This window comes from Pagrus major, chromosome 21 (assembly GCF_040436345.1).
Source record: "Pagrus major chromosome 21, Pma_NU_1.0".
NCBI classification, from domain to species: domain Eukaryota; kingdom Metazoa; phylum Chordata; class Actinopteri; order Spariformes; family Sparidae; genus Pagrus; species Pagrus major.
This window is the reverse complement of record NC_133235.1, coordinates 13487498-13495067: the sequence shown is the minus strand read 5'-3', so window position 1 is coordinate 13495067 and position 7570 is coordinate 13487498.

Genomic DNA, 7570 nt, shown 5'->3' with positions numbered 1-7570 from the left:
TCTTTTCTCTCATATTTGTCATTTATACACAGAAACATTATCAGCCACTGGAGATTATGAGGGTCAGGGTGTACCAAAGATATGATAACATTTATCTCCCATTAATAACCTTGATGTTGTGTTCACTGCATCCTTGACCGCCTCATTAAAGAACAAAACGAACCAGATCATTCGTTTAATTTGACAGCGAAAATGCGAATGTATAAAAAGCGGGTAAAAGCTGCTGTGAACACTGTAAAGTCTGACAAAGTGACATTACTTAAAAAAAACTTAAGAGTAAAGTAGACTAATAATTTAAAATACAACCGTATTTCAATTTAAAGTACAACTTTAATTTAATTGGCTTCTTTACTTGGTAATTCTGACTTTTTTAAGGTAAAGTCAACTTTCAAAGTTTACAGTGTAAACTCCAGACTGCTCAGATTACATATCTATGATGATAAATGCTTTTATTATTCCAGATTATCACAGCTTGTCTGTGATATTTGCCTAAAAGTGCTGTTCAGATAAGTTATTGGAAAAAGAACAAATAATAATGTGAGATGTCCTACGATAAGTACACTGTACATTTTAAAAGTTGACTTTACTTTAAAAAAGTCAGGAAAGCGATTACCTCAGAATTACCAAGTAAAGAAGCCAATTAAATTCAATTTGTATGAGCTAAAAAGTTTTAACAACTTAACATTATTAGTCTACTTTACTTGGTAATTTTGAGTAAAGTCACTTTGTCAGATTTTACAGTGTGTTATCAGATTTAAGATGAGAAAAACATAATGTAAAATGCAGCTCAGGGTTTTGGAGTTTAAAAGTACTGAACAGAGAATCATGATGAGCGTCATATAAGTGAGTGACTTGGACTGAAATCAGTAGCGAGCTCCTCTTAAGTGTTTAATTACTCCAAGACGTGTCACCACCACCCCTAATGTGTAATTAATTGTCTTTATCTTTATGGTTAAAGGTCACGTACATATGACCACGTGTTGTTTTGCAATTAATAAAGTTGTGTATTAAAAGGTGGGGCACGGTGAGTGACCCTGGTTGACTGAATAAATAGCCAGATGAATAAATAAGTGATTAATCAGAGCTGCAGACACAAACGCTGACCGTAATTACATTTTTCTAATGGTAACCTCAGCTCTGTGCCCAGAAACTGCTCCCTCACTTCTTTGTTTTTATCCTGTTCCCCTTTGTTTCAGGGATGACATCCTCTTCTTACACAACCGTGGGCGGATGTAAAGGTCTTCAATCTTAGATTCTGAAAGGTCCTGAGCTGCAGTACCACCCAAAGTATACAAGTACAAAGACTTAGGGACAGTATTCATCAAGCCCTTCTGTGTGTAATCTAAGATAGACAGTGTGAACTCATTAGCCTCTTGCTATTTGGCCTGGTTTGAATCATCACATAGCCTTTCCTGGAAAATGATTTCTGAAATGAATTCTGGGATTACAGGAAACAAAATCCAAAATAAAAGCATCATCTCCTCCATCCAGGGGAGCAGAAATTAAACATTTTATTCTGTAACTTTTGGGCAAAGCTGTGCCTTTTTCTGTCTCTCCGAGTAAGTTGTAAGTAAATCTGCACTTCATCTACGGTCAGAACGATTTTCACATCCTCTTTGTGTGATTCTTCTGAAACAGTGATGAACCACAAAGCACATAAAGTGGTGCTGACCTTTGCATGTTTTAGAAGTTGTTCTTTGTGCATAAAAAACATTTTGCAGTTGTTTTTGGCACAAAAAAGAAAAGTTGGATTTTTGCAGTATTTTGTGGATAGTGATTGTACTTGTTACTTCATATTTTAATGTTCTTTGGTCAGCTTAAACTGTATTTAAATGTGCTCTATAAAAAACTTGACTTGGCCTAACTGGAAGTAAATTAGTTGTTTCTATTCTCACATTTTTCTAAAACACTGTAAAATCTGACGAAGTGACTTTACTTAAAAAATTCAAGGAAATGAATTAAAGTAGACTGATAATTTTAAAACCTTTTAGCTCGTACAACTTGAATTTAATAGTCTACTTGGTAATTCTGAGGTAACTGGTTTCCTGACTTCTTTAAAGTAAAGTTAACTTTTAAAATTTTACAGTGAATCTAATAAAATACACAGAAAAGGTGGTTAAATCTTTTTAAGGGAACATAATTGTTCAAATCAAAATGCAATCACAAATTATTTTGTAGACACACTTTATATTGTTCAATTGTTGTTTTTTTCTTGCTTAATAATGTGTTCTTTCGGTTTTCACCTTCATAAACTTCAAACATACCTAATTCAATAAAATCATTGTAAATATTCAATGGCAAAAGTTTATTTTATTGTTTACCACATAAAAAGGAAGAAGACAGCTTTAGAACGATTACTACTTCTATAAAACAGTAATCAGTACAAAATAAAAAGTACACACATCCACCTACATTGGCATGTGCATAAACATGGAGAATATTTATATATTCACATACACCTTTTTGGTCTTTCAGTGTATTAAAAAAAGCATTGTAAAATGTCAATTGTGGATTTATTTGAAACCTGTTTGTGAACTATATGAAGAAATTAACCAAACTTAAAGGTTTCTTTTTTATGCTGCTGCTATGTTTCTGAATCCAACTGAGAAGCAATGCAATATGACTTATACTAAAAAAGGACATGCATGACCTGACCACACAAGAGTGAACATGTCACTTCTCCTCTCTAAAGGTCAAAATGAAAAGTGATTCATCGGTCGTAAACAGACGTATCAAGATAAAAAACATAAAACGATCAGATCTTATCAGCTAATTGAAAACCTTGGATTGTTGTCATATATGTGGTCATTTGTACAGAGTGTCCAGTGTAATCTTAAATGACCTGTGGCAAAAACAGCCATCAAAGTGTAAAGACAGCAAGATATACCGTCATGCTGCATTATTTCTTCCCCAAAATCTCTAATTAATAGAACGAATAATAAAACTTTTACTCCCTAACTTTACAGATAATGTACAATGGTAAAGAATATAACTGTATGTATACACATGTTGTGTTTACAGGTCAGCTGGTTCAAAAAGCGGCAGCTTTGCAAAAATGTACATTTATGACACGAGAGACAAAGCAAATGAAGTACGCATGAAAAGTTTTGTGTCCGTTCATGAATCTGGCACAATATACACGTCTTCCTCCTGGGAGTCTGGGAGGATGGAGAGGTTGCACGCTGGATCGTTGCTGTATATTGCGTCATCTGGTATATCACACTGCAAATACAAATCCTCTTCCGTTTCACTGGGCAACCTGCGGAGAAACAATAAGAGAAGCAGATCATTTTCCCATCACTTTTACTGATGTAAAACCATTGTGAAACAAGACAAACATTACGTAAACTGTGTGGATTTCCTTTTCCCAGATTCTATTCCTGCTCAGAGTAATACTTCAGCACTGAGTCATCAGTTGGATTCATAGACTTTGAATTGTTGGAAACAAAAGAAGAAGAGGTCACCTTCAGACAACAGACATCTGCATATCATACACCAGGATTGTGCAAAATGGGGAAATTCGCACCGCAGTGTTTCTTCATCTGCTTCCGTTCTGGTCTCTTCTTGGACCGCGTTGCACTTTCATAAATGCCTATTCTGCCTCCACATTTCCTCTAAACAAGACCTTCACTAAAAGACTGAAAATACTTAAAGTAGGACTTACCTGCACTGCTGTACTGTAGACTTGTTGTATCTAGTAGTGGACAGGTTTTCATAAATAGGAGCCTGTGCTGTTGACTGTTCTCTGCTCAGACCGGTGTACTCATGGGAATCAGCTTCAGGTGTCTCTGTATAGTCCTCCTTCTTCTGGCTTCTTCTATGTCTGAATGGCAAAATGTTCATGATTCGCCTGTGGTATCTGTACACAAGTACACCAGATACGATCACAAGCAGCAGGAAGAAGAGGATCAAGCCCACAGCCAGACCTGCATTAAAGCTGGGCTGGTTCATCCCACATGTGCCATTTTCCTGACCGTCACAGGTGTCATTGACATTCATGATCTGCAACAAAAGTAATAGAATTAAACTGACTGTATGGCATTGCTCAGTTTGTGACAATTTGCATTTCTTGATTAGTTATTCAAAGGTTTAGAGATTACTCTTAGTCACTAATTGTTGCTTATTCTTCTTCAGAAGGCCTCTACTTCAATAAAATATATTGTCCATTTCATGATAACAGTTATACATTTCTAATGTGTTGCTACTTAAAAATAGTTTTAAAAAAATAGTAATTAAAATAAAAATTCTTAAAATTTCAACACATTCCAGTAAATTCTGTAAAAAACAAACAAAACCTACTCTTGTGAGCCAAGTCAAACAGTTTACTGTCAAAGCGTAGGTCAATAAAAACAGTGATCTTACCAAACAAGCCTCCGACGCTGTGGGTCAAGGTCTGAGTCGTGAGTCAAGTCATGCAGTTTGTCTTTAACGCTGTGCACTCGCAACAGTGAAGTTCCCTTTTTACTGAAATCATGGAACTGGGCAATGAAAGCGCAGAAACTAGAAGATTTCCTGTGAAAGTTACTCTCTGAAAATAGACAGCTGCTGACAGGAGCTGAATGAATGTTATATTAAACTTTATGATTCACTGGTCAACTTTCCAATCTGACATCAGAAATTGTTTGCATGGGCTTGACTGGACATTGTTTGTAATTCAATAAATGATGGTAAAGCGTAGGAAAGAGAACAGGTTAAATTAGTAGCTTTTCTTTTCTCTCACATTCGAGCATCATATAAGTGTCTCTGCTCAGTAGATGACCATGAGGTATATTATTATTGTGTTAAGCCTCTATTACACACTGTCAAGAAGGATGTGCATGTTGTTTTTTTCTTTGCTTTGTTATATTGTACATAGGGAATCTATTGTAAATTTGCAATCAATGTTCAAAAAGTACTAAAAAGTTGAAAAAATATGATTTGTGTAATTATACTTATCTTCATGTGTTTAAAAGTTTCTTACTGAAAGAGTGAAAGTGTGTGGACGTGGGGATTGGAGGTTGATAACACACATAAACACACACTAGTTAAAGTTCATCCAAGTTAACCTAGTCTTATCTCTGATCTGCACTTCTTTCAGCCCACATTAATAAATGATATGAGATACTGTCATGACACTGTTAAAGTGAAACTGTGCTACCAACACACTCCCACACAGACATGAACTGGAGTTCAGCAGGGCCTTTACCTCCCCCTGCTGTTACAGAATACACTGAGCTTAACTGTTGCGTTACCTTTGGACAATAACTCCCACCATTTCTGTTCTGCAGAACTGAAAGAAAAGGGGACTGATAAACTATAAACCAACCATACCATGCTACTTCTGTATATACAGCATGTGGTGGCCAATCCCTAGGAAGAGATCCCTACTCTATTGCTACAGCTATGGTTTAGCACATTTATTTATGTCTTACTGCCAGAAATGTAGACTTGAGTCACTGTTTTGATGGCTTACAACCTGACCTGACAGAATATAAATGTCTTGAGACCTGGTCTTTGAAGTTGAGGACTCGTGACTTGGCTTGACTCGAATGATTTGTCTGTGTTCACCTCATGTTGTATGTTTTTTAAAGAAATTATAGAAATAAATAAGCTTTTGTAAAGTTATTGTCTTTTTTGTTTTATTAAATGTATGTCATTGAATAGCAATGATTATAATACACATTTAATTTGCCTATAATATCATTATTAGACAGTTACTAATACCATGTCTATTCTCTTTTCTCTATAAAGACCAGATACAGGTGAGGCTGCAGAATCTTGGATGGGGGAAGTGATGTGACTTTCTTTAACTTAAGACTCGACTTGACATGCCAAACCAGAGACTTGGTTTGCCCAAGAAAAAAGGACTTGGGACTTACTGGACACTTGGACCATATGACATGAATCACGTGTATGTTCACTGCTAACATTTTCTACTGCTACTACTATTATTATTATTATTATTATTGTTATTATTATTATTAGGATTTTAATATTTTTCCTTAATGAAGTTTGTATGTATTCTGAGTCCACATATCAAAAGCTTTAACTGAGGACTTGCATTCTGCCTTTTTGTCGTTCACATGCATTCACATCCAACATGCATTTATTGTTGCAACAACCTTCTGTACACCTCAAAAAATACATTTGGAAATCAATAGTGATTTAAAATTGTGGTTTAGAGGTGCAAAAACAAAATACCAAAGGGGGCTTTTCCATACTTTCAGGTTAAACTGAAAATAGGGAAGTGAAACTTTCCTTCTCTAACGCTTTCTACCACAAGCTTCTGTGATGTTAGTGCAGCATGTTTGCATGTAAGATAAACATTAAAAATATCTGACTGAGGACAGCTGCACACAGGAATCCTCCACAACATGTGGTTTTTCTAATTTTTTACAAACAGGCTCACTTTCAAGGCTTTCCCTCCGCTTGGCTTATTCAGCAATAACAGAATAATCCTGCACACAGACTCCTTCCCTCCGCCTGCCCTGGAGTCACTTCTTTTTCTACGTTACCATGGTTACTTCACAACCAAATTACACTCCCCTCAATGGCAGGTGAAACAGCTCAGCCTTCAGAGCCTGTAAAAAGAATTGTAGGTGTGGCGTTTGGACTCAGAGAAAAACAAATGTTTGATACAATTTATGGTTCTGTGGTGTTTTTACCGAGCCTCATATATATCATCAAATATAAAGCTCCGAGGCCTCTTGGTGTTGTGCGTGCAGCTGTTTTTGTAGCTGGCAGCCTGCTGCAGCTGCATTAGCTGTGAAAGTGAAACTCCCACTGCAGTCAAGAGACAAGAATGGACACGCAAAGGTCTTTCTCTATTTCTTCTGACTGATGCATTCATCATATAAGTCATAGGGGAAAAGGCTTAACAAAAATGTCACAGAAATACCAGCCCTTTCTCTCCTGCCTGAGAGCTCATTTGTCTCCACATGAGTAAGTCTCTAACAGGCGTGTGCGGTCCATTCACCTTTTGAATCTGCTCAGCTGGAAAGCAGAGGGAGACACTGTTGTGACAGTATTTATCCTCAGTCAGCAGGGGTGCACATACAACTCCAGAGGAGGCCGACACTGCCACTTTCTGGCCTCATGTCAGAAACCTTGAGGTTATCCAGACAAGGAGGCTAAATTATTATGCACAAATCCAAAAATAAGCTAAATCTAAGTTGTTTTTTGTCTCAAACACATCCCTGATTGCTTCATAACCCCCGGTGTATAAAAGGTTGACACAATCCACCATCTGGTGATTGTAACATGCTGCAACACTCACAGCAGGTGAGAGAATCACCTCAGTGCCTAAAAATGTCTTGTATTGAAATAAAACTGCTACTATTACTAATAAAATAATAATAATAACGATAATAATAATAATAATAATGACAATAATAATAATAATAATAATAATAATAATAATAATAATAATAATAATAATAATAATGACTATGTTCTGGCGTCATTTCTTATGTTAAAGAGACGACACTCGCGTTTTCCTTAAAAAAAGATTTCAATTTGCGGTAGCTCCGCAGACCAGATGTGCGGTGCGCCTCCGCTACACGCCCGCGCAGCGACGTGAGCACGCAAAATC